At 46.2% G+C, this 27,890-nt stretch overlaps 1 long non-coding RNA gene, 1 other non-coding gene and 1 pseudogene across 2 annotated transcripts; 1 reads left to right on the top strand and 2 right to left on the bottom strand.

Moving 5' to 3' along the window:
* Positions 1-4,676: 4,676 nt before the first annotated feature.
* Positions 4,677-20,318, bottom strand: LOC101443737 (general transcription factor II-I-like; annotated as a pseudogene).
* A 176-nt stretch (positions 20,319-20,494) lies between these two features.
* On the bottom strand, positions 20,495-21,165 carry LOC101423621 (uncharacterized). Its single transcript, XR_011647141.1, has 3 exons — positions 21,138-21,165; positions 20,941-20,973; positions 20,495-20,607 (listed from the first exon to the last, which is right to left on the bottom strand). It is a non-coding gene; the product is annotated as an uncharacterized lncRNA (long non-coding RNA).
* Positions 21,166-25,741: 4,576 nt separating this feature from the next.
* Positions 25,742-25,814, top strand: TRNAK-CUU (transfer RNA lysine (anticodon CUU)). Its single transcript has one exon. It is a non-coding gene; the product is annotated as a tRNA-Lys (tRNA).
* Positions 25,815-27,890: the final 2,076 nt, after the last annotated feature.

Here is a 27,890-nt window from a genome sequence, read left to right as displayed (position 1 = left end):
GACAATAGCTGGTGTGAGCGAATCTGGCTGCAGTGCACACATAGGTTGAATGACTGTGTTTACTGCTCAGAGGTCCATTAAAAACCTCAATTTGCCTGGTTTTTTCTTAATAGGAAACACCAGAGAGCTCCAAGGATTAAAAGATTCATCAATATGCCCCTTATCTAATTGTTCCTTAACTAATTTATGAAGTGCCTCCAATTTTTCTAGGATTAATGGTCACTGTCCAACCCAAATCAGAGAGGTTGTAGTCAATTTAAGAGGAATGGAATGTAGTCAATTTAAGGAGGCTAGAGTGAGCAGTATCCATTATGGAAAAGGTGAATAATGAAATCCTTCACAATTACCATGAGCTGTGGGATCTATTAGTTTATCAATTCCCTGGTGGTGCTTACCCAATCCTAACCCTGGAACATGCCCTTGTTTCCTCATTAATTGTTGACTTTGTTAACTATATTAGCTAACCTGGGGAATATAAATTTCAGCCTGCCATTGTTCTAATAGATCATGTCCCCAGAGATTAATAGGTAAGTCTGCAACATATGGCTGCAGGGTGGCATGTTGCCCATCAGGTCCCAGACAATGAAAAATTTGCATACTCTGTTTTAAACCTCTGGGAATGCCAAGTCTCACAACAGAAATAGATGCATCTTGTAATGACCAAGCAGAGGGCCAATGGTTAGAACTAATGATAGAAATATCAGCTCCAGTATCAATAAGTCCTTTAAACCTTTTGTTCCAGATGGCTACTTCACAAACAGGATGAGATTCTAAAATTTTTTCAGTTAAGAATACTCCTGTTATTCCTGTACTTCTGAATCATTTTTCCTTCAGACTCTCTCACCAGCTCCTACAGGAACATAAGGGAACAACAACAATTGTGCTATGCGATATCCAATATCGGCTTTCCAAGGAACTGAGGTGGACATAATAACTTGATTCTCTCCTTGATAATCATAATCAATTAACTCCTGTATGCCCTCTAACTCACTGGGAGATGAGACTACTCCTCCCAAGGAGAAGTCCAAATGTGCCAATTGGTAAAGGTCCCCTTATTCCCAATTTTACACAGATGGGGGTATCCCCTGGAAGCAAGATAAGAGGTCCTGTCATAGGTTGTCTATGCTGTGCTTCCTGCCATGGTGGGGGATAAGTCAAGGCACTGCAGAGTATTGGGGAGTGCCAGGATTGCTCTGCTGAATTGGGAAAACCCCCTTTTGGAACAGGGCTAAGAGCAGGCCCCACTGGAAGTATCCCAGCAAGGGAGTGCCATTCTTATGATCATTAGACTGACATTGTCTACCCAATGGTTTCCTTTACCAAAAAGAGGGCACGGCTCAAGTGGTTTCTGAGCAGAATTATTCTGTCTGGGCAACATTGTTTTTCCCTCAGAATTTTTCTGACAATCTTTTCTCATATGACCAATTTTTCCACAATTGAAACATTTTCCAGACAACCTCTTATTGATTTTCATTCCTGCCATAGCCTGAGCCATCATTGTAGCACAGTGACCCTCTGTCCCTACATCCTGGCACAATTTAATATATCCAGTTAAATCCACTTCACCTTTCATAATCCCAAAAGCTTTCTGACAATCCTGATTGGTATTTTCATAAGCCATTAGCTGTAAATTGTATCAGCAGCTTCTAAGTCATTGACCTGTTTTTGGATATCCTCTTGTAACCAAGCAATAAAGTCAGGGTAAGGTTCTTTAGGTCTCTGTAATATTTTTTTGAAATGACACTAGATGCTGGCCTTTAACCTAATTTTTTCCCCAGACCCTTAAGCAATAGCGATGGACCTGTGCAATGGCTTGATCATTCATTGTTAATTGCTGATCTACACCTATCCAATTCCTCCCCCCCACTAACTGATCCAAGGAAATGGGGATATTATGGGCTATATTATGAGCAGCCTGAGTCTCTGCATGATCTATCCATTAGATTTTGAATTGTAAAAAGTTTCCAGACCCTAGGGTGATGCATGGTAATGCAGACAGGTCTGCTGGGATCAGCCTAGAGCCTTCAGCAAGCCCCTGCACTATACCATAGGTAAAAGGAGAATTTGGACCATATTGTTGCACTGCTACTTTTAACTCTTTCAAAATTTTAAATGGGAAGGGTTCATGAGTGAATTCATAAACTCCTTTTGGATTTTGAGGATTCACTCCAGGAGCTACTCTTGCTTGTATGGTGACCAGAAAGGCCACTTGGAGTGCCTCCAAGTCACCCTTCCTTCTAGCCTGTAAAATGCCTTGTTGTAGAGCTGACAACTTTGGCTGAGTGTCTCTGGACCTAGGAGGGGGAGAAGGTGTCAGTGGGGGGAAGGGACTCTCAAAAGTCAGTTAATGAAGAAGCTGAAGGCAAAATAACTTTAGTATCATCAAAAAATCCAGTGGGAGGAACTTCCTCACTTTATTTTTGTTTTTCTCTTCCTCATCTTCTGTTTGCAAAAGTTCCAAAACATTTAGTAATCATCCAAGTGGACCAAATAGTAACAGGGAGTGGAACACCTTATACATGCAATTTTTAAAACTCTGTTCCTACTCATTCCCAGTCTTCTAATTCTAAACTTCCTACTGCTGGGAACAATTAGCAATATTTTTCTATAATCTGTAAAAGTTCCAAAATATGAGACTTACTGGCTTGGTTCCTCCTGACTTGAGGAGTTGTTTGAGGAGACAGACATACAGGTGATAGTTTGTTTAACTGTCTCCATTTCCCATCATAACTCTGCCAGAATACCCAATAGTGCCCTTACTCACCAAGGACTTGGAAGGCCTTCTAAACCACTTGGGCTCTATGCCATGACAACAACTTTAATTTCACTTGAAGTGATTCTTCTTCCCTTCATGCCCCACATTGGGTGCCAGTTGCTAAGACTAGCTCAGCAATAGGTTTGTATGAAGGAAAGGTGATGCAAAATTGAAGAAATAAAAAGACAGAATGAAAGACAAAAGAGAAGTACAAAAATGCATCCAGGGGACTGACAGCTTAGGAAACTGAGAGTCTCAACACTAGTTTCCACATGAAGTTATTTAGGAACTAATAAGCACCTCTTTGTTATTTACTATAATAAGGGACAAGTGTAACATTTACAATAATAAAGGTACAGGTCATACAAATTTCAAATGCCTCCTCATGCAAACATTTCTTCATGCTGACCAGATGGTGTTCCATCTAGTCAAGGCCCGGTGTTCCATCTAGTCAAGGCCTGGTGTTCCTAAGCCTACACTTTTTGTCTATATTATGGAAACATTTCAACTCAAACCATGTTCCTTACTGTTTTCCCACAACACAGGGGGGCATTTTCAAGACACTGGGATTGTTCTGCCTGACATTGCAATGACAGATACAAACCATTATACATTTTGTCAAAACCTATAAAATTTCATGGGGCAAAATGTAAAGTATAATGGAAACTATAAACCATGGTTAGTAGCAATGCTTCAGTATGTGTTTGTCAAATGTAAAATGTACCACACTAATGAAAGATGTTGTTAATGTGGGAAAGTGAGGGATGGGGTAGGGTATATAAGAATCCCAGATATTTATATATTAGTGAGAAAGTTGTGGACAGATTTTATATACTACCCTACATCTACAACTTAATTTGTAGTTAAATATAAGCAATACATAAAAGGCCTATTTCTGCTACCATGTAATGTAATTCTCCATTGTAACTATTGTGGTAAGCTAATGAGAGCTCTATGCCATCACATACTCTAGACTTTTCATATAGCTGGTATTTTATAATTCTTGCTGTTTGTGAAATCTCTACACATGTAAGATTCTCCTACAACTGGCAAAGATCTCAGAAGGTGAATAATGAGTCTATTGAACCCTTTCTCCCCACCCTGGAGCCTCAATGGTACAAGGAGTATTATAAAATAATGGAACTCCCTTGAGCCTGATCCAAGTTGACACAGTATTTCCAAGAATTCCACACCACAATAGGTTACACAATATGAGGCCATGGTGTCATTTAGCTTGCCCAAATGCTGATAACTGGTCTTAAACTTCTGCTACTCCATGCATTTTATTTGGACAATATAAAAGTGGAAGAGGTTCTCTGTAATTCACCTGGAGTCCACACACTGATATACTGACCTCTTACTGACTATTTTTTAAATTATGATTAAAAACATAGCCATGATAGATAAGCTTAGGAAATGGTTTAGTCAAATATGCAGATATTAATTGTTCACACAGTCATTAAGGAGAGCTGTGAAAAAAGAATCATTTAAATGATTTTTCAAATAGAAAACCTAAAGAACTGAACTATCACAGGTGTTTACTTCACTGCAGAAGCTGAGATGTTCCAGGAGGAGATGTCTTCACTTGATTGGAAAAAAAAAAAAAAACACTATAGCTGAAGGCTCTGCTGAATATGTAAAAAAATCTGATGAGATCCATTCCTGCCATTTTCACTGTCATTTTCGATCACTATCATAAAATACTTTAATACATTTCAATGTAAACCAGCTATTCCAAATATACAGTCACTCTGATCTTTAATTCAATTCACAGAACTGTTGAAAAAGTAAATGTTTCTAAAAGTAGAAAAAAGGTTTATATAGAAGGTATTTCTCTTATACAAGTACACAGCTTGGGGCAGTAACAGGGCTGAAGAGCTCCTCACAATCACCCATCTGTTAAGCCAAGCAGGGCTGAGGGCTAACACATTGGGGCTGGTTCTTGCTTGCTCTGAGAGCCTCCATCAGCCTCCATCATTTCATGCTGCTGGGACCTCCAGCTGGCTTGGCTCTGCTGGTTCTTGCACCACTGCTGGGCTTCCTGGCTCCCTCCGGCCACCAGTCGGCAATTAACCCCAAGGCCTGGAAAGGGTCTAATGACTGTGAACTTGATAAACCTGCAGAATCTGAGATCCTTCTTGTGGAGCTGATTCCAGATACCTGGGAGCTTTGAATGACACTACTGGGGCATGCCACGGACCCCCACACAGCCAGGTTTAACTGTGAATTTCCATAGGGAAGTTTCTCAGGAAACCCATACTAATTGCTTTCTGAACTTTCAACTATGAGGTCATTCACTTGGTTTTTCAACTTTTGACAGATTTCATCATCATCATCTGGAATTGTCACCTGAAGGATGTTGAGATCGTCAACTCCTGACACAGTACCATTAACATTGTGTGAAGAATTTATTTTTCTTGGTAGACTCTTAGAGGAGGTGCTTTCCTTAACAGCTGACTCAAACACTTCAGGCTTTGTAATGATTAACTTAATCTTGGCTTTGTTTCTAAGTGTGTTCTCCAGCCTTGGACTTTCTAAAGTGGATGGTGGCACGTCTGTCACTCGGCAGCATGCCCATGACCATACCCTGGAACATGTACTTTTCTTGTTTACTTGTTTCTTAATAAACTCTTTACTCCCTTGCCTAAAAAAAAAAAAAAAAAAGAAGGAAAAAAAATGGCACATCCTCAGGTAAGCCTTCAACATAATAATCTTCTAGGAGAGATTTGAATAATGCAAATGGCACTTTCATTTCACTGCATTTTTCATGGAAGACATTCAACTTTCTGTTTTATGTCCATGATTTTGGCATTCCAGACCTCAGTGGAAAACTCCCCTCTTCAAAGCCTGGGGGGCACATTAGAACCATTAGTCTGGGTGGGGGTCTGAACAGCTGACCTTTGAGGACTGCTGTGACTAGGGTCCTCCAAGTGACCTCAGTTTCAGGAATCTTTGAATTGCTCCCAGGGCTTCATGGTCTCTTCAGGAACGGTAATGCTTTAGTATTTATTTTACTAGCCATTCCAGGAGGCAAATTGGACACAACTAGCTCAGATGTTTTAACAGCAAATTTGGTTTTATTACTCCCACACACAATTCTTCCAAGTCGTGGAATTCCAAACAGATAGGGCTTTGAAATGGAATTCCTTCTGGCATGCCTTCTGCACAAAGGAACTTAGGATTTGATTCAAACACAGGGGATGGTACTTTTACTGCCTCTGTGAGTCCAAGAGATTGAGCAGATTTCAAAATAAAAATCTCTTCCACTTGTTTGCATAGCTTGGTAATTCTTACACTTCAATCTTCTTTAACCAGTGAATTTGTTCTTGGCTGAGAAATTGCAGTTGTACTGTGAGTCAGAAGTTCTCATCTTTTAATGACAAATTTACTTTGATTGCCCAATTGAATGACTTTTTACACTCTTGAAATTGCATACCATGAGATACTTCTAAAAGGAATGCTTTCTGGTAGACTTTCCACATAGAAACCATTAAGATGTGCCTCAAATTTCTGGTAAGGGACAGCCTTGGCTTCAGTGCTAATCATGTCTTCAAATTTTTTTATCTTTTTTTTTTTTTTTTTGTAGAAATGCTGATATACCATCTTTCTTAGTTTAGTGATCCTGGCATACTTTCTTCCTTTACTCCTGAGGCTGGTTTACCAAGTTGTAAATCTTCACTTGTTGAATTCAGAAGTTCATGCTTCTTAATAGAATGCTTTTCTTTGCAAGTAATATCCTCTCAAGGCAAGAAACTCTGTAAGTAGATGGCCATTTAAAAGGAATTATTCCAGGAAGTTCTTCTACATAAAGATCTTCAATGTGTGACTAGAAAAGGAGATGTGGGATTGTCACAGGACCTTTGGCTTTTATGGCTTGAGCATATTTTCTTTCAAACAATGCTTCAGCTTGCTTATGTAGGTTAGTAATTTGAGCATTCCATTTCCCAAAGTTGAACTCCCTCACTTTCCATTTTTCCAGCATTGGCAGACTCAGTAACTGGGGACTGTGGTGGCTCATTGGTCTTTGCTTCTTGGTAGGTGGAGAATGATCATCATCTTCAAAAGTCACATCAACCACAGGGTCCTCACTTGTTTCTGAAGGGACATGCTGGGTAGAACCTTCAGCTGCTGCTTCCATATCTGTTCCATCATTGCCTTCTGAAGAGTGGTGTCTTCCTTGAGTGCTGGAGTGAGAGCAATCAGGGTCTTCAAATTCTTCTTTACGGTCACAGCTGCCATTTCTAGGGAAATGCCAGAATCTTCCATGAGTTCAGTCTTCACTTTGATGGGGCCACAACTTCCATGTGAAGACTGTATTGACCTTTCACCAGGTTTATCACCACATGACCACCTAGGTGCTTGTTTGGCTCTGGGAAATGTCTCTTAATGATACATGAAGTCCCAGTTTTCCAGAATCCATTTCAGGGTTGGAAGATCATAAATCACATGCCATTTAAAGGCAACTCCTTCAGGAAGCTCTGAACTACTATGGCCTACTAGTCTCCTGACATCTTCTCCATGGAACCGACACCTCTGCTGATCTACTTAAAGCTTTTCCACAGAAAAGCAGAAACAGCCCACAACTGTTGTTCCCAGAGTCTCCACTTCCATATCATCCACAGTCATCCCATTTGTCTCTTGTAGATTTCATTTTGTGCATCTTTGCAGACTTTTTCTTCTCCTTCTAATTTACAGAATTCTAATTTACAGAAATCTAATTTACAGATTCTAATTTACAGAAACTTTCTGAAATCTCTCTTCATACTGACAGAAGCATGTCCTCTCTTGGTCCTAAAAACAAACACACAGACTCCAGAGGAGACATGAGGAAGGGACCATATCCTGCTCTCCCCTGACTCCTCCAATAGGCAAGGGAGACCCTGATGCTTGGGCCAAGACCCCTGAGAATAGCCTCCTCCAGGCAGCACCAGGGCTGGGGGTGGGGGATGGTGTATCTGAAGGGAAGCAAGGGGGAGCAGGTAGGAGGTGAAGGGAGGACCCGTGCACCTGGGCCAGCTCCTGTAAATGCCACACGGCCACAGCAGGACCTCTGAGCATCTTGACCTGGTCACAGGGATGGGGGCAGTGACTGGATGGGGTATCCAATAGTCCCTGCTAAAGAGTGCCTGTGGGGCGGGGAGGGGTGAGCAGTAGTCCCTTTTCTCAGCTCTTTCCTCCCCCATATATATATTTTTTTAAGATTTATTTATTTCTCTCCCCTCCCCCCACCCCGATTGTTTGTTTTCTGTGTCTATTTGCTACATCTTCTTTGTCTGCTTCTGTTGTTGTCAGTGGCATGGGAATCTGTGTTTCTCTTTGTTGCATCATCTTGTTGTGTCATTTCTCCATGTGGGTAGCACTATTCCTGGGCAGGCTGCACTTTCTTTCATACTGGGTGGCTCTCCTTACAGGGCGCACTCCTTGCACATGGGGCTCCCCTACAAGGGGGACACCCTGTGTGGCACGGCATTCCTTGCGCGCATCAGCATTGTGCATGGACCAGCTCCACAGAGGTCATGGAGGCCCGGGGTTTGAACCGCAGACCTCCCATGTGGTAGACAGATGCCCTAACCTCTGGGCCAAGTCTGTCACCTATTTTTTCATTTTTCATTCTTTTTTTAAGCTACATAGGTCACACAAAATCCCCTGTATTTTTGATGTAACATTTACATAATCTTAAGCTTCCTTTTTTTAAAAAAAAATTTGTTTCTGAGTTTTCTATTCTGTGGCATCCATCTTTTCTCCCTGACCAGGCCAACCTGTTCTGTGGCTGAACATCCTGCAGGCTGTGCACCTCTCTTAGCTCTTCTTTTTCAAATTTATTGTAGCTATTTGTAAACCTTTATGTTTCCATGTAAACTTTAGAATTAGTTTGTCAAATTCTTAAAAAAAAAATCCTGCAGCAGATAACCAAAATTATATTGAAACTGATTCAAATTTTATTGGATTTAGAGAAAATTGATATTATTATTTATTCAGTTAAGCATATGTCTCTCTCTAAGTATTAGATCTAGTATTATATCTTTTAGTAGAATTTTGAAATATTCTCTACAGGAAAAGTTGGCAATATGTAGCAATACACATATTGCACAGTAATTCTCCCACTAGAGAAATACTCATGCATGTGTATAAGGAGATATATTCAAAATTGTTCAGTTCTACAGCACAGTTTAAATTACGGAATGGATGATAAATTACAGTGTATTCCTATAATATGCCAACATACAGCAGTTTAAATGAAGGAACCACAGCTACATGTCTCTGCATGGATACATTTCAAAAACACCATTGAATGACCAAAAAAGCAAGTTAAGCACATGGATAGTTCTTATTGTAAAAGTTTGAGAACATGCAAGACATTGTTGCATAATATTTATGGGAAAATACTTAGGTCATAATAGCGTAAAAACAAGGCATAGCAGTTACCTTGGGTGGGGAAGGAGGAGGGAAATGGGATTGGAAGGATGTAAGTGCAATGCTTTATCTCTGAAGGAAAGACTAAATCCCATTTCCCAAAAGATATGGATTTGATGTGCTTTAATGTTGGGTACATGGTTATTCATTAGATCTCTTAGAACACTTTTTGTAGGCTTGAAATATTTTATAAGGAAAAAAACCCAAATGAGTTATTCCTAAGGTTTGTGCATTTTTCATAGGCTATTATATCTATTTATTACTATTTCTTTTTTTCATAATTAGTTTTTCTAAGTCAATCTTGTTTTCAGCAATTTTGTCACACTCTCTTATTAATTCTAATAGTGTATTGATACTGTAGGGCTGCAAATTATTTAATTTTTTATTATTGTAGTTTTAGTATTTGCTTTTATTTTTTTACTTTGGTTACCTTTTCAAATTGCCATGTCTTTGAAATATTTTTTTGGATAAAATTTGTGTATGTGTATATTTATTTCCTTAAATCATTTTAACTTTACCAAGTGAAACCAAGACATGAAGTTTTTGAGCCAATTAAGAAAGCTGCAATTTTTAAAATGTAGCATTTTGGGGTAGTGAACAAGCATGAAATGACTTGGTATATTCCAGACTACTGAAAGAAAACCACCTTAAGACATTTGTTGAAAGTTTTAGCATCTGGAAAGCAACAAGGAAGGCAAATTGATAAGCATTAAGTTAAAAAAAAAAAGGGGGGGGGGAGGAAATGAGAGTAACTTTGTCTAAAAGTAAAATGTCTGATTTTTCCAGAAGGTGAAAGAAGATGGTAAAAGCTAAACTTGAGGGTTTATAGTAAGCTATAAGAAGCTTGAGAGAAAATGAACTTTATTTGTCTTGGTTTATAATACCTACAAATAATAAACTTGAAAAGAAACAATGAAATATGTTGAAAATTTCACAGTATGAAATCAATTTTGGTGGGTTTATTGATAGATGAAAAAAAGACTGAATCTTACTGTAAAATTTCACATGGGCAATTATAGAAAGTGAATTAGAATTTATTTTCTCTGTTAAACATAACAGCCAGGTTGTCCCCCCATCCTGCCCTCAGCACTGCTGGTCTCCAGGCCTCCTGGAGGAGAACTCCCAGGGCTAGTGCTTCTCTGCTGGAGGCAGGGTTTGCCAGGCTGGGGAACATGGCAAAACCCCAGGCTTTGTGTGATGGGCTGTTGGGGGTCTGTGGCCCCAGAAGGGCATGAAGGGCAGGAAAGGGGGTGGCAGGGTCCATTGCCTGTGGGGAGGGAGCTGTCCTGGGACCGGCCTCAAGGCTCAGCATGTTGGTGATCTTTGAAAATGGTTTACTGTTCCCTTACTCAGGAAACCCCACAATATCACATAAACCAAGAGGTTCGAATCTTCATGTCACTTTAAGAACACCTGAAAAACTGCCCAGGCCATCAAGGTGTGCATATTGGAAAAGCCACAAAGCATCTGAAAGATGTCACCTCACAGAAGCAGTTGCACCATTCTGTTGTCACAGTTGTGGAATTGGGAGGTGCACCAGGCCAAACAGTGGACTGGACACAGGGTCGGTGACCCAAAAAGTGCTGAACATTTGCTGCACATGCTTCAAAATGCAGAGAGTAACGCTGAACTTAAGGGTTTGGATGTAGATTCTCTGGTCACTGAGCACTTCCAGGTGAACAAAGCTGCCAAGATGCGCTGGCTACTTACAGAGCTCATGGTCAGATTAACCCACACGTGAGCTCCCCCGCAGCATGGAGACAATCCTTACTGGGAAAAAAAAATTGTTCCTAAACCAGAAGAGGAGGTTGCACAGAAGAAAAAATATCCCAGAAGAAACTGAAGAAACAGAAACTTATGGCTCAGGAATAACTTCAGCATACAATAAATGCAAAGAAAGTTAAAAAAAAAAAAAAAAGACAGTAATCGCATAGTCTTTAAAAGGCCTGGACAATAAAGCCCTAAGTCATGGCAAGTTTATAATGATGTCAATTCAAGTGAATGCTGACTATTAAGTGAAATACATTCAGTCAGTGGAAATGAAAATTGGAAAAGACTGTAAATAGGTCACTCCAAATGATTTCTCTGTATAAATGAATTATACAATTAAAAAAAAAATTGGGAGCAAACAAATAGAATTCATAACTTCCAAACTAGGAAACAAGAAATATAGAATAAAGAAAGCTCACTCAATTCAACAAAGATATGAAAAAAAGAGAGAAGCTAGAAAAGATGATTTTAAAAATTCACAAAATAATATGATAGAAATTGATATATCAATAGCACTAATAAATATGAGCAGAAAAAAATCACTTGCCAAAAGACAAGCTCCTAGATTAGATTTTTAAAGTTTATTAATTAATTTATTTTTATTTATTTCTCTCCCCTCCCCCTCAGTTGTCTGTTCTCTGTGTGTCCATTTGCTGTGTGTTCTTGTTTTGGTCCACATCTGTTGTTAACAGCACCGGGAATCTGTGTTTCCTTTTGTTGCATCATCTTGCTGCATCGACTTGCTGAGTCAATTCTCCATGTGCACAGCACCATTCCTGGGCAGGCTGCACTTTCTTTCACACTGGGTGACTCTCCTTACGGGTCGCACTCCTTGCGCATGGGTCTCCCCTACATGCAGGAAACCCCTGTGTGGCAGGGCACTCCTTGCACACATCAGCACTGCATGTGGACCAACTCCACACCAGTCAAGGAGGCCCAGGGTTTGAACCACAGACCTCCTATGTGGAAGACAGATGCCCTAACCACTGGGCCAAGCCCACTTCCCCTAGATTAGATTTTTAAATGCACCTATGCTATTTACAAAAGGACTCCAATGATGATACTGAAAGATTTAAAATGAGGGAAGCAGATGTGACTCAAGAAGTTGGGCTCCTGCCTTCCATATATGAGGTAACAAGCATGCTACCATCGTTGGGCAGGCCCAGCACGTTGAGATGAGGCCTCTTCTCCTGATGGGTGAATGCTTGGCGCGGGTAGATTGTCGCCCCCCTGCTACTCTTGCCCGTAACGGCTGCCTCCTCTATCTCCACCCAGCATCCGGTCTCCATACGGGCTGCCCTAGGGTAATCGGCCTGCCTCTCCCGCGCCTCACCAGAACCCAACCCACAACTTCCCCTTATCTTCTGCCCCAGCCCCCATATACCCCCCGCCAGAATGATAACCTCACCTCTGCCCCTTTACCTAGCAACAGCCTCCAACAACCTACCGGAGGTCGCCTTCAGCTTAAGCCAATCCGCACCCCACACGTCGCCCCTTATCCTCGTACCTCACCCCCAACCGTCCCCCAGCCAGTTAGCGGCCTCCCCTCACATACACTGCCTTATTTGGCTTAGCCCTGCTACCGCCAGCACCCTAGCCTATATAAACGCTTGTCTTCCTCAATAAAGCAGACGCGTTGCCACCACTCTCCATCTCCACAGCATTCTTCGCGCCACTGTGCGTCCGCCCTTGACACCGCCCGCTGTCCGCCGAGCGCCCTCACATATAGGAGGCCCAGTGTTCAATTCTGGAGCCTCCTGGTGAAGGTGAGCTGGCACACACAGGCATGCTGGCTTACACAGAGCTGGTGCAGAAAGATGATGCAACTCAAAGAGACATGGAGGACAGACAATAAGAGACACAGCAGGCCAGGGAGCTGAGTTGGTACAGGAGATTGAGCGCCTCTCTCCCACTCCAGAAAGTCCCAGGAGCTGTTCTTGGTGCTGCCCAAAAAGAAGAACACAGACAGAATAGACAGCAAGTGGGGGCAGGGAAATGAGTAAATCTTAGGAAAAAAAAGATTTAAAATGATATTCCAGGCAATGACAACAGAAGGAAAGTTGATGTAACTGTATCAATGTCAAAGAGGGGCATTATATATTGGTAAATGAACAATTTATCTGGAAACTAACAATTCTAAGCTTTCATACATTCATTCGAGAATTACACAGACACTTTCATAAGGCAACATAGTAGCAGATTTTAAACACATCTCTCCCAGTTGTTGATATTTAAAGACAAAAAAAATAAGAATACATACTATTTGAACCACAAAATAAGGTTCTTCTGTGGGAATGTGGAGAAGCATGGGAAAAATGCAGTTAATGTAACCTCTGGACTATAGTTAACAGCAATACTGTAATATTTTTGCATCAATGTCAAAGATATACTGTGTTAATAATAGGAGGGTATGGAAAAAATATGCCTAAAGTACACTATGGGTCATAGCGAGTCTTAACAGTCTGGTGATATCATCTCATAATATCATAATCTCTAACAAATGTGGCTGGGGCAGGTTCCAGTTCTCATGGCTGCTGGACTGAAGCCTCAGAGCCCCTCCAGGCCTACCTCTGCAAAGGATCTGAGGGTCCTCAGACTCAACAGCTGACCCCAGAGCAAGGGGGGAGAGAGGGAGGGGTTGAGGGTGGAGAGGAGGTCCAGGACCTTTTACGACAGGCACACCCCTCACTCCCACCTTATTCCTTTAGGTGCCAGTGAGTTACTAAGGCCAGTCCATACCCAAGGGGTGGGATTAAGCTCCTCCTCTTGATGGGAAGAGGACCAAAGAATTTGCCACTACCGCATTATATGAACAGAAATTTATCAACTTAAATGCATATATCAAGGGGAAATACTGAAATGAATTATCTAAATCAATAAGTTTTAAAAAATCAGGTAATGCTAAAGAAATATGAGCAAAAATTAATGAAGTGCAAATCAAAGAAATAAAAATTTTTAGCAACACTGAAATCTTGTTCTTTGAAAAGAATACTAAAATAGCAAGTCTGTGGGAAGGGTGACCAAGAAAAACAAAAATCACAAATAAAAAAGCTTAAAAATGAAAAACAGAACAAAAGTACACCACAAAGGACCTTATGTCAATGTCTTCTATGCTGATAATGGACACTTTTCTATAAAATATGAATTACCAAAACTGGCTCATGATAACACAGAAAATCTGGATACATCTATATCCACTTTTTAAGTCAAATTATAAATTAATATTCTAAGCCCTTTCCACGCAAAAATAAATACCAGATCCACTTGAATTTTACAGGCATATTCTATCAAAACCTTCGAAAAGCTCAGATGTCCCACACAACAAAGTACTACAGAAAACAGAGAGAATGCTTCTCAAGCTATTTTAGGGGTCCAGCATAAAGTTGATACTAAAATTGGATATAGAGAAGGGAAATCTCCAGGCCAATTTTACTTCTGAACATAGATATAAAAATGCAAACTAAAAAAAATACACAAAATCCAGCAAAAATATTTTTAAATAAAAAAGTTTATTCCAGGAACACAAAAATTTTAAATATCATGAATATCATTCCCAGATTAACAGATTAAAGGACAAAAACATGATTACTTGATATCATGTAATATCCTTTTAAACTAGGAATTGAATTTTCCTGCCCTTTAAAAATATGCTAATCGTACATCAAGCATCATATTTAACATATTTAATTCTGACAAAATAGAGGCAGTCTTAAAAAATTGGGAATAAGACAAATATGCTATCTTTGCTTCTGACAACCCCAAGTAGATGTCCAATAAAAGAAAGAGAAATGATAAGTATGAATACTGAGATGAAAGAGAAAATCTATTGTGTTCTCTGTCAGGGTGGCAGTTTCATGCTGGATGGACCCAGAAAATCACATCCTTAGAGCTAATTCATCCCTGTGGGTTGAGCCTATTGTAGATGGGGACTTTCGATTTGGTCTCTTCAGTTAAGGGAATTTTGATTAGATTACTGCTGTAAGGTGTGGGCCAGGGTGGATCTTAAACTTCTCACTGGAGTCCTTTATAAATGAATATGGATGAATAGAGAGAGACACACAGAGAAATCCCCAGAGGTGAGAGAAAGCCCCGGAAGCCAGAAGCTGAACTCAGTGGACAAAGAAACAGAAAGAAAGCCATGAAGTGTGAAGCTGGCGGCAAGGAAGCCTGGAGGAGCGAGAGCCCAGGAGCCACAGTGCCTCCATCGCTGGTAGCTGGTCTTCAGGGAGAAAACCTCACCTGCTGAAGCCTCAATTTTCATGACCTTGAACTTTAAGTTCAAAGTTAATAGGTCCCTATTCTAAAGCCACCCCATTTCTGCCCTATTGCTTTCAGCAGCCTGTAGCAGACTAAGACAGTCATTGTTTCATCACTCAGCATTCTCTCTCCACTGCACCTGAGCCCTCTAAGATGATTCTTCAGGAACATCCAGTCTTTCCTCTGTCCACATCCCTGAGTTAGGCTGAGCACCACCCATCACTTCCTCAACACAAACTCAGCTGGCTCTCCACTATTTTCTCTTCTCTTCATCCTTCCCCCAAGAATCCCTGAACTATCACCTTGTCATCTCATTATAGTTAGTGTATTATGCTAACCTACAGCTAAGATCAGAAGGGGCAGGGACCACAGAGCCTTAAGAGGAAAGAGGAAGGCTGAACCCTTGGAGACCTCACCCACCATCTTGCATCAATATGTGGCAACAGATTTGGGTGAGAAAGTACCTCCCATGGTACCTTAAGTTGGACTCATTAGTGCCTGGCAATTGTAAGCTTCTACCCCAAATAAATACCCTTTATAAAAGCCAACAGATTTCTGGTGCTTTGCATCAGCACCCCTTTGGCTAGCTAATACACCCTGAGTTAGTGCTATCAATGAAAACTGTAGCCCAAACTTTGGAAAGGCTGGTGATATTTGAGTTATTTTATTATTTACTGTTTTAATTATAATAAAAACATGCAGTGCATTGGTTAACAAGTTTTTATTAAGTACCTCCCTTGCCCAGCACTGCAACTGGTGCTGTGGAGAATACAAGAGAAGTATAAGATACGGCGTCCACCAGTGAGTTGTGGAGCAGGATGTCTGTGTGACTCAGCCAGCAGGTGACATAAATAGAGTGAGTGACTCCAGGCTGGAGGCTCAGAGGCCACTGGGACCTCAGCAGTGTTAAAGCTTTAGAGCAGGGGTGGAGGAATTAAAATGTAGGCAATAGGGAACCGGCAAGCAAAGGGGGCTATCAACAAACAGCAGGTGAGGATGGAGACTTGAGAGCTCTGGTGCATGGAGACAAGGACCCCAAGCTGCTAGTGGTGCCTGGCCTTGGGGTTCGCTGCAGACCTCTCTACCTTTCTTTCCTCCTCCACAGCCCTGCCTTCCTCCCCCTTAGGAAGGTGGAAGCTGGATGTTGAAATCGCAGCTGAGTGCAGCGGGGGACAGCAGCTCACTGGAGCCCACTAGAGGCGCTCCGCTCCCTGGACATTCACCCTGGGGTTCAAATGGGCTGATCCTGGCAGGATGCTCTATTCTCTTAGATGCCCCCTCCAGGGACTGCCATGGGATGATGGATCCATCATGGCCATGATGCCTTCCCAAAGTCAGGTGGGCCTAACTCTGCCCCCGAGGGCCACAGGTTGCTCAAGAACAGCCTCAGTCACAGAAGCAGCACATGCTTGGCCCTGGCCACATTGCACAAACTGTGCTGGACCTCATGATCCTCATGCACAATGACCCCAGATGGCCTCTACTTGGCCTGGAAAGGCTCAGTAGCCTCTGCTCTGGCTTATTTTGGCATTTCCTGCCTGCTGCACTGAGCTGGGTGCCCTGGAGGTGGAGAGCAAATTGCACCTGGGCAGGGGGGACCTGTGCGATTTGAAGAGAGCAAAATAGACTTGAGTGGAGTCAGCCCCCGCCCAAGAGCCAGCTGGGCAGGAAAGAGCAGACTGGGGAGACTCAGAGCAGGGTCACAGGCGGTCCAGAGACAGACAGTGCCTTCATGGACATCAAAAGTTCCCACAGTGGCTGAGAGGAGAGGCAGGGCTGGCAGTATGTGTGTTGAGCCTCAAAGCAGGGCCCTTATGGATAACCAGAGATGGCTTGAAGAATACTTCAACACGAGAGTTAGGCAAACTCACATTTATTACATCTGCAGAGGTAAGAAGCCAAGGCCAGTCCAACATGACTCAGACCCAACTCCCTGTGCTGCAGTTCCACTCTTGTTTAAATACGCAAATTACTACTTAGCATTTGCTTTGATTATGCATTAGTGTTCATCCATATGGATGAACACACATAGTTGGTTATATAATTGTATGATTAGTATGTTCAGGAAATCATGCTTGCACATACATTGCATGATCAAGAAAGGGGTGGATAACTCCACACCTGGGTGGGAATTTTGAGAAGTATGCTACCCGATGATGCTCAACTCCCATTTTCTGGATTAGTACTCCAAGGGCTACAGCTTGTTTTTCATGGACAAATAAATTAAAAGATTTTCTGAGATCTGGTAATTCCAGAGCAGAGACACTCATTAGCTCCCTCTTCAGGTGGAGAAAGGCTTGCTCACAATCAGAGGTCCACTGGAGGGGCTCTGCATCCCCACCAACCATCTGTGTACAGTTTTTATTGGACCTCCTATAATTCAGTGATTGATTTTTGCTTTGGAGCACCTTTCCACAGTCCAGCAAGAATGCAGATTCCAATGAGGATCAGCTTCAGGGACTGCCTCATTTGGGGAGCTGTAAAGAGGGTTTTGAGGTGCCACCTGCTGCAATACCTCAGCTTCTTGTTGTGCTTTTTCAAGGACCATAAGTCTTTCCTCGGGGGTGGGGAGGACATTTATAAGAGGTTGTATATTAGCCACATTTTGTGTGGTGAAAATGGAAACAAACAGCATTGTTACTTTCTCAGGATCTGCACGATAAGCTGGAGTGTTATTTTTCCAATTAAATAAATCAGAGGTGGTGAAAGGAGTGTGGATGAAAGGAAAGCCTCGGGGTCATCCTTGATTATCAATTCCATTTGAAACTTGCTGGAGCAGGAACTGACCTACGGTCTCCTTTGGGTTGGGGGGTACCCTGGCCAAAAACAGCTCCACTCCAAGTATGGAAGGGAGACTGGAGGAAAGGTCCTCGTGGGAGGGAAAGGGGGCCTGATACCTCTAAGGGAAGAGTGGGTTTTGGCAGTGGCCCTTGTGGGGGAGGAGGCAGAGGTGGTCTAGAATAATGAGGGGGTGGGGTACTGAAGTCAAGGAGTTCATCAATGGGTTCTAAGAGAGGGGATCCCGGGACTGCAACTGTTTTGTAATCGGAGCTGAAGGGGGCCCACACAACATTAACCCACAACTCTTTCTGGTTTCTTTATCTTTCTATAACTCAAAGAAGACTTGAACATATGGGATTTCTGCCCATTTCTTTGGCTGTTTACAAAACAAATCCAATTGCAGTATAGTATTAAAATTCAAAGACCCATTTTCTGGCCAAATTTCTCTGTCATCTAATCTATATCTAGGCCAAGCTTCATTACAAAAAGTAATTAATTAATTTTTTGTAACCCATATCCCCCAAATTTAGGCCAATTTTTCAGGATGCATCCTAGTGGGGAGCACTCAGATACCGATGGCTCATTTCCCCTGGTGGCAGAAAGAGAGAGAGAGAGAACAGCCAAAAGTAAAGGCACAAAAGGCAGCAGGCTTCCCCTTAAAGGGAGTGAGGGAGTGGGACTCAAAACCACTAAATCTCTCCCACTACCACCAAACCTTTGCTACCTTAGCAAAGGTAAACCAAATGCTAACTCACAGTTAGCCAAAGCCGAACAGCAGGTTTCCCCTTTATGGGAGTGAGGGAGTGGGACTCAAACCCACCAAGACCTCTCCCACTGTAACCAAACCTCCACTGCCTTAGTGAAGGTGAACCGAATGCTAACTTGCAGTTAGCTAAAAGAAAAAGTGTAATGAATAAAGGAACGTGCTCATCCGCCAGGGGAAGGAGACGACCCGGCCCTCCATCCTAATCTCGTGCCCTTGGTTCCTTTGGCAGCTGGAAAGGGGCTCTGCCCTGGGGAACCCCCGAGTCCTCCGGAAGATCCCAAGTGCCTGCTGGAGTCAGGGGTGCCTCGGTACAAACAACCACCTCCACAGCTCACCTTGGAAGCATTCTCTGGTTATTATTTTTATTTATTTATTTGGTCCTTCCATGGTTGCCAATTTGTTAGGCCTCAGGGCAGGGCCCTTATGGATAACCAGAGATGGCATGAAGAAAACTTCAACACGAGAGGTAGGCAAACTCCCGTTTATCACATCTGCACAGGCAAAGGCCAGTCCGAAGTGACTCAGACCTGACTCCCCAGGCTGCAGTTTCACTCTTGTTTAAATACCCAAGTTACTACTGAGCATTTGCCTTGATTATGCATTAGTGCTCATCCATGGATCAACACACATGGCTGGTTATATAATTGTATGATTAGCATGTTCAGGAAATCACACTTGCACATACATTGCATGGTCAAGAAAGGGGCAGAGAACTCCACCCCTGGGTGGGAATTTTACTATGTTAATTAAGCAAGTTGAAGTGAGGACAGCAAGGGGCTGCTTCTGCGCAGGTCTGGTCAACTGGTTGAAGCTGGTTTTCATACTTCATTGCTTCAACAGGATATTCTTGACCACCAAAAGCAGAATTTGGCCCAAGGAGAGGGTTGCATCTCATTACCTTCTGATTTACATACAATTCTTTTCTTTGTATCCTAGGAACATGGAGAGAAACAAGTTACTTCCAGGTATTCAGTCATCCTACACCCATCACTTGTAGGAGCGACACCTCTGAGTAGGCCATGGAGAGGGATGCAGTGGACGGGGCCTCTCCTGACCCCACCTGGGGAGGTGACAGTGGGCGGGGCCTCTCCTGCCCCTGCCCCAGGCCCAGCGCACTCCCACTCCCAGGTCGCAGGGCCACGGCGTCCTGGAGGACCGAGGCTTGGGTGCGGCCGTCACGGCCACAGCAGCAGGCTCGGCCTGGCCACCTGAGCCACGGGAAGGGGACCAGGCGCTGCGTGAAGGTGGCCGAGAAGGTGTAGAGCAGCTCCTGCGACTCTGCGTTGGTGAACGTCACGTGCCACCCCCGTAGTCCAGCGCCACGCCCACCCTCCGCAGCGGGTAAGAGTTTGGCCTCCGGGCAGGTGCGGGCCCAGACGCCAGCGGCGGACAGGCGCAGCGCCCACACCCCGTCCTCCGGCCACAGGGGGAGCGCCCCCTTCCTCTCCACGGAGTCCCTGGCCACGCCCACCAGGCAGCATCCCACCGCCCCGCCCCCTCCCCGCCCCCCCTCTCCCTCATCCTCCTTCCCCTGGGAGTCCTGGTCCTCTTCCGTTTCCCACCGGTCATACCCATCGCCGTAGCCGTCCTCCTCCTCATCGTTGTGGTAGTCGTCCTCTTCCTAATACCCGTCCTCCCCCTCCTCCTCGCCGTCCCCCTCCTTGTCCTAGGCCCAGCCCTCCCTCTGCACCTCCACCTCCAGTAGCCCCTGCCCCAGGTGACGCCCTTGCTGCCCAGCACCCCGGGCTCGCAGGTGAACTGCTGGGGGTGGGCCCTCGGCGCAGGCTGCTGCACGACACGCGCTTCCAGTCCTGCGACAGCAGCAGGTGGCCGCTGGCCGACTGCGGGTCCAGGGTGACGCTCACTGGGGGACAGGGAATGGCTGTGTCAGCGGGGCGGGCGGGGTCCCCAGCCCTGGGAAGTGCCGCGCAGGCCTGGGGGCCGGGGCGGAGCAGGGCTGGGCGGGGCTGGCCGGGCCCTCGGGGCGCTGCTGGCTGGACGCTGGCGCCAAGGGCCAGGCGCTGAGCTGGGGAAGCCCAGGGAGGTCCGTGAGGCCAGGACAGGCGAACGGGGGGAGCAGAGCCTCGAAGCAGACTCCAGACAGGAGCTGCCGGGCGCGCCAGGGCTCGGGTTTGGGGAGGCTCTGGGGGCGCAGGGGCAGCCGCGGTCCTCACCTGTGCCGACCCTGGGCCCTCACCTGTTGTATACTCCAGGTCCCTCAGCAGCTTCCCTGGGAGAAAAAGGATGCGGTGGACCCCGGACCAGCAGACATGCCACCTTCCCTGCAAAGAGGCGGATATCCTGGAAAGGTCCATCCCGAGATGCCCAGAAGGAGAGAACAGCCAGGTCCAGGAGCCAAGCCTGACTCCGATGCCCACCGGGCCGCCCCGTTACCTTGGAACTCTCTCAGGCCTTGCTGCAGAGAGAGTTTTTTTTTTTTAATTATTTATTTATTTTTTTTAATTACATTATGAAAAATATGAGGTCCCATTCAACCCCACCGCCCCCGCCCCCCAATCCCCCCACAGCAACACTCTCTCCCATCATCATGACACATCCATTGCACCTGGTAAGTTCATCTCTGAGCATCACTGCACCCCATAGTCAATGGTCCACATCATAGCCCAGACTCTCTCACGTTCCATCCAGTGGGCCCTGGGGGGATCTATAATGTCCCGTAATTGTCCATGAAGCACTATCCAGGACTGCAGAGAGAGTTTATCCGAGAATTCACCAGTCCTTTTCTTAACCACCAGCACAACGGGCTTCCCGATCCAGACCTTCTTCTGGGGATACCTGAGGGGACGGCAGCCCAAGAACCCACATCCCTCCTCTTCCTCAGGACAGCTGTGAGGAGCAGGGCGGGCATGACCCCCCACTTCAGAGGGAAAGCGGGGCTTAGAGACCACGTGAAGTGCCCAAAGCAGGACTCAGGAAGCATGAGGTTTGGTGCTGAGAGGACTCAGGGAGCACAGGGCTTAGTGCCAGAGAGCCTAGGGAGCATGGGGCTCAGCACCCAGGGGGCCTAGGGAGCACAGGGCTCACTGCTGAGAGACCTTAGGGATCATGAGGCTCAGCTCCCAGAGGACCCAGGGAGCACAGAGCTCAGCACCCGGAGGACCTAGGGAACATGTGTCTCAGTGCTGAGGGGACTTAGGGAGCACAGGACTCTGCATTGAGAGGACTTAGGGAGCATGGAGCTCAGCCAGAGGATTTGGGGAGCAGGGGACTCAGGACCTAGAGGACTTAGGGAGCATAGAACTCTGAGAGGATTTGGGGACCACGGGGCCTAGTGCTGAGAGGACCTGGCTCCTGTTTAACCCTGGCAGCCAGGCCCAGCTCCTGTCTAGGTTTGAGCCTCAGCACATCCAAATCCACACAGGCAGGTGGCACCAGCTCCACTGACAACAGAGTAATTTAAGTGCTCTGAGTCTCAGTTTATCAACCCATGAGGTGCACAGAGCCTGATAGTTACCTCCAAGAGTTTCTAAGAGGGTTGAATGAAAGAATTACATTGAAAGTACTAAGCAGTACATGGAAGGAAGTTCACCTGGGTATATATATAAGGCATATAAACGTATTCAAATGTTCATGTGGCGTCATCATGGTGGGTGGAGATTCACACAGTAACCAAAAGAATATCAAGTTCCCATCTAGGGGAGCTCTGCCACATTCTCTAATGGAACAACAAGAATGCCCCAAGTACAGGACAATAACATGTGAAGGAGGATGGTCCATTGAAGGACCCTTGTATTAATGACTATGCTTATAAGTCTTTGCTCTTGAAATTGAAACTTAACCTAGTGACATAGGGTGCGGCGGCTTGCTTGGTCGATAGAGGTGGGGTCTGGCTGCGGACGAGGGGTCGGTCCCGCTTGGGACGAGGGGTCGGTCCCACTTGGGACGAGGGGTCGGTCTGGCAGCAGACGAGGGGTCGGTCTCACAGGGGTTGCGTGGTTCGGCTGATGGGGTCGCCCGGCAAAGCCGGCGACGAGGGGGTCGCCTGGAGAAGCAGGCGACGAACTGGGGACAAGGGAGGCCAGGCCCTTGTCGGGGGCTCTCAGGACTGGAGGGCGCACGGCAGAAGAACTACCGCAGAGACAAGGTAAACATGCAAGTCCAACTTTATTGAGGGAGAGGCAACAGTTTTATAGGGGCTGGGGAAGGCTGATTGGTCGAAGCCATGCCCTGTTCTGATTGGTTGCCGGCGAAAGGTCAGTGGGTGGTACTGGACGGGGGAGGGGTGGTGGTTAGGGATTGGCTGTCGCTGTTGCTGGGGGAAGGGGCAGGGTTTAGGGATTGGTGGCTGCTGTTGCTGGGGTGGAGGGCAGACTTGAGGTTCCCGCCCACGCCTGGCTGTTGCTGCTGTCGGGGGAAGGGAAGAGGGCAGACTGGATTTTTCCGCCCACGCCTGGCGGTTGCTGCTGTTGGGGGAGGGAAAAGGGCAGACTGGATTTTTCCGCCCTGCGCCTGTGCAGGGAGAAAGAAGAAGCGTGCCGCCCCACAGGCATCATGCGGTGCTATCTGGGAGGAGGGGCAGCCACGGAAGCATGGCTGCCGAGAAGGGGAGACCCGAGGGCACTCTGCACCCATGTCGAGCTTCCTTCAGGGGTGGCGGTGGGCCTGACCAACCACCCCATTACAGGGGCAGCGGTTTGGAATAGGCCTACCGCGGCTGCCGCCCCCCACCAGGTCAGCAAACCACACTTCAGGACGAGGGGCGACCGCATTTCCCCCTTCTTTTCAAATAAGGGCCAGGATGGCAGCAGTAGCAAGTAGCCGAGGCCCAAGAGGCAGCAAGCAATGAGGGAAGCGGGGCTGAAGAGGGAGGTGGGTAAGACGGGGATACAACTGTACAATTTGGGGGGCGGTATCTGGCCGTTGCAAACAAAGGTGCCAATGTCCAATTCTCGTTGATCTCAGCGGCTATAAGGTCCATCTGCTGTTAAAAGTCCAGAGTGACAGCGCGCTACAGGTAGTTGATCTCTCCTTGGCAGCGAAGAGTGGCAGAGGCAGATTGTGTGATGGTCTGGAGGATCGCAGCTGTGAGGACAAGTCGTGTCAGGGTACCAGCAGCGGTGGTGGCAGCAGCGTCGGGAGTGGTGGAGACGTAGGCGAGGACAACAAGAAGGCCAAGGTCTCCACAGGCATGAGAGAGGCTGATGTCAACAGAGCGGGCCGACATGGGGTGGCCCAATCTGCAATGCAATGGGGGTTCAAGCAAAAAAAGGGAGGGGGGCGGGGGACTAGAAAGGCTGAGAAGAGGAGTGAGGTCGAGACAGGAGGAAGCTCCGCAGAAGTATGGGGAGGCAAAAGCAGAAATGTTATTAGATGCTAGAAAGCAGGCCGCGGGCCAGGGAAAGCGGGTTGCGGGCCGTTTAGCGGGGCTGGAGCTGCTTGAGAGCGATGGCGGCATGGGGGGCCATGGTTACAGAAGACTTGGGGCACCTGCGGGAAGAGTGAGCAGGAAGAGGTCAGGCAGGAGGAGGCCATGAAGATGAGGTGTCCTCAGCAGTGGCGAGTCGCTGATAGCTGACCTGCACGTATGTGCTAAAAATTGCATTAGCCTGATCCTTGGCGAGTTGGATGATCCTTCTAATAGCCCATGGTCCGACTGCTAGTGCAAAGAGGACAATAATTAGGGGGCCTACGAAGGGGAGGATGTAGGGGAGGATGCCATTGAATCCCCAAGAGAAGCCTCCTTGGGATTCTCTCTCCCTTTTTCGCTTTTCCAGGCCGGCTCTGACTTGGGCCAGATTGTCCTGAATGAGGCCAGAGTAGTTAGCATAAAAACAGCATTCCTCGCTGAGCGCGGCACAGAGGCCTCCCTCTCTGAGGAGGAGGAGGTCTAATCCCCTATGATTTTGAAGAACCACTTCGGATAGGGAGTTTAGCGATTTTTCTAGGTGTCAGACGGATGTTTCGAGGCGGGCGACATCCTCGTCGACGGCTGCCCTGAGAGATGAGAAAGCGGTGCTGTGAGTGGTTAAGGCTGCGATTCCAGTGCCAGCTCCTACAAGACCTAGAAGAGAGGAGACAGTAATGGTGGTAATGATTTCTCTTCTCTGCATATGGTCTGGAAGGAGATAGTGCTGCCAGGAATCAAAGAATTGGACATTGGTATGATAAAAAACCCGGGGGAGTATGATTGCGAGCACGCAGGTTTCGTTGGTGGAGTTGAGGGTGCCGACATTAAGACACGGGGTGTGACCTGTGGAGGAACACAGCCATCTTGTATTATTGGGGGGTAAAAGAAATTTTGAGGTTACGTTAGGGGTGACTGTAAGGTTGCACAGAGTCTTCATGGAGGGGTGAAAAGTGCCTCCGATTCTGGTGACACAAAGTCCGCTTTGAGAGACAGATTGGATTGTCAGTCCTGCCTTCGTTTGGTTCCAAATACAAAAGGCGGGATTGCTGTTATCAGAAGGTTGGTAAGGGGCATTAGTGGCTATGGCCTCGTAGAGAGGAAGTGAGGGGGAGAGGCATAGCCAACAGCTAACGGTAAGGTTAGAATTGGAGGAGTTAAGTGTACGAAAGGTAGCTTGGACTAGAGACAGAAGCGGGTTATGGATCTGTAGTGGGGGTAGAGGGGTAGGAGGGGTACGGACGGGATTAGAGGATTGACTGCTGGAGGTTATGTAGGAGGGAATGGTAGATGGTGGAGGAGGAGAAGGAGGATTAATGATTGGCCTCGGTGTAGCAGAAGGAGGAGAGGGAGGGTTGATGATTGCATTGGGACCCACTGCAACTGAAGGGGTGAGAGTAGGCAATTTCTTTTTTATTATGAAGAAGGCACCATAATCATAGCTCGACATGTAAAGCCGGATGCCATATGTACGGCCCTGCAGCCAGGCAGTGCTAGTAGGGTCTTTAACAGTGAGGATGATTTTGTTCCACTGGGAAGTATTTGCAATGCGGAAGGAGAGATAGGGGTCCCGGTTTGGAGCGCCTCTCCAGCCGTATGCCATGGTTACACAGCCCCACGTTGGGCTCCAGCTGCCCGGCTAGCTCAGTCGGTAGAGCATGAGACTCTTAATCTCAGGGTCGTGGGTTCGAGCCCCACGTTGGGCGCCAGCTGCGGCAGCTTGCTCGGTCGGTAGAGGTGGGGTCTGGCTGCGGACGAGGGGTCGGTCCAGCTTTGGACGAGGGGTCAGTCCCACTTGGGATGAGGGGTCTGTCCCACTTGGGACGAGCGGTCGGTCTGGCAGCAGACGAGGGGTCGGTCTCACAGGGGTTGCGCGGTTCGGCTGATGGGGTCGCCCGGCGAAGCTAGCGATGAAGGGGTTGCCTGGAGAAGCAGGCGATGAACTGGGGACAAGGGAGGCCAGGCCCTTGTCGGGGGCTCTCAGGACTGGAGGGCGCACGGCAGAAGAACTACCACGGAGACAAGGTAAACACGCAAGTCCAACTTTATTGAGGGAGAGGCAACAGTTTTATAGGGGCTGGGGAAGGCTGATTGGTCGAAGCCACGCCCTGCTCTGATTGGTTGCCGGAGAAAGGTCAGTGGGAGGTGCTGGATGGGGGAGGGGTGATGGTTAGGGATTGGCTGTCGCTGTTGCTGGGGGAAGGGGCAGGGTTTAGGGATTGGTGGCTGCTGTTGCTGGGGTGGAGGGCAGACTTGAGTTTCCCACCCATGCCTGGCTGTTGCTGCTGTCGGGGGAAGGGAAGAGGGCAGACTGGATTTTTCCGCCCTGCACCTGTGCAGGGAGAAAGAAGGCATCGTGCGGCGCTATCTGGGAGGAGGGGCGGCCACGGAAGCATGACTGCTGAGAAGGGGAGACCCGAGGACACTCTGCGCCCATGCCGAGCTTCCTTCAGGGGTGGCGGTGGGCCCGACCAACCACCCCATTACAGGGGCAGTGGTTTGGAATAGGCCTACCGCGGCTGCCGCCCCCCGCCAGGTCAGCAAACCACACTTCAGCCCGAGGGGCGACTGCAGTAGGGGGCCTAAGAGTTACCTACTGGGAGCCACCTTGTTGCTCAAATGTGGCCTCTCTCTAAGCCAAATTCAGTATATAAAAGTAATAACTTCCCCACAGCATGGGACATGACTACTGGGAATGATCCTCCCTAGCACAGAGGGATTGCTACCAAGTACCAACCAGAAATGCATCTGGGAAAAAAAAAAAGAAGGCCTTGATCAAAAGGAGGAAATGCTGAAGACAAATATTTGAGTTAGTGAGTCAGAGGTAACACTTATGCGCATCTCAATAGGATCTCATTGACAGCCAAAGTAGATAGTACCCCAAATGAAAAGCTCCTCAGAGATATGGAGACATCCAGACATTATAGTCAGGGCACATAGCTCAGGAAGTTGGCCCCTTACCAATGGGCCCTAATCTGGTATTTATGCTCCCCTGCGTGGCAGTTAGACTCTGCAGTGGTTTCCCTATGTATGACTCTTCTGTCATTCTGTTTGAACCTATAATTAGGACTAGAGTTGGTTGGTATACATCCAAGAAACTTAAATATTTGGACTGTCCATGTGCCAGCTGAGCCCTGAATCTCAAGAGAGTTGCAACACCTATTCTCCAGTTCAATGAACTCACCCAGGACAACTAATGGGGAGGAGATGGACAAACAACATACCAAGGAACCGAGAGTGCAAGCAAGAGTTCCATCCATCCATCGGATGTATGGGGTTGAATCCCTCCTCAATTAATGGTGGATTGGACTTTACCATCCCAGAGTTCTCAGGATTCAGAAACAAACTATGGACTAAAATAAACTTACTAGTATTCTACTTTAGACTTATTGAGAGTCTAGCAAAAGAAGAAATACCATTGTTGTAGAGGGAGTGACCTTTGGATGTTCTGGGGTTATGGAGAGGGAAAAAACAGGTGTAAGGGGGGATTGCATTTTCGGGACTTGAGTTCAATGGGAGAGAGTGTAAACTACAGTGTAAACTATAACCCATGCTTAGTGGCAATGCTCCAGAAAGTGTTTATCAATTTCAGTGAATGTACCACACTGATGGAAGATGTTGCTAATGTGGGAAAATGTGGGAGGGATGAGAGGTGGGGCATATGGGAATCCATTATATGTTCTCTGTAACATTTACGTAATTGAAGTATCTTTTGAAAAATAAGAAAAATGGGGAAAATATCTTATAGAAAATAAAAAGATCATAGATTTTAAAAATGCAGT

This window comes from Dasypus novemcinctus, chromosome 22 (genome assembly GCF_030445035.2).
Source record: "Dasypus novemcinctus isolate mDasNov1 chromosome 22, mDasNov1.1.hap2, whole genome shotgun sequence".
In the NCBI taxonomy this organism is placed as follows: Eukaryota; Metazoa; Chordata; class Mammalia; order Cingulata; family Dasypodidae; genus Dasypus; species Dasypus novemcinctus.
Note: the sequence above shows the minus strand (reverse complement) of the source record. Positions and strands in the feature narration are given on the sequence as shown.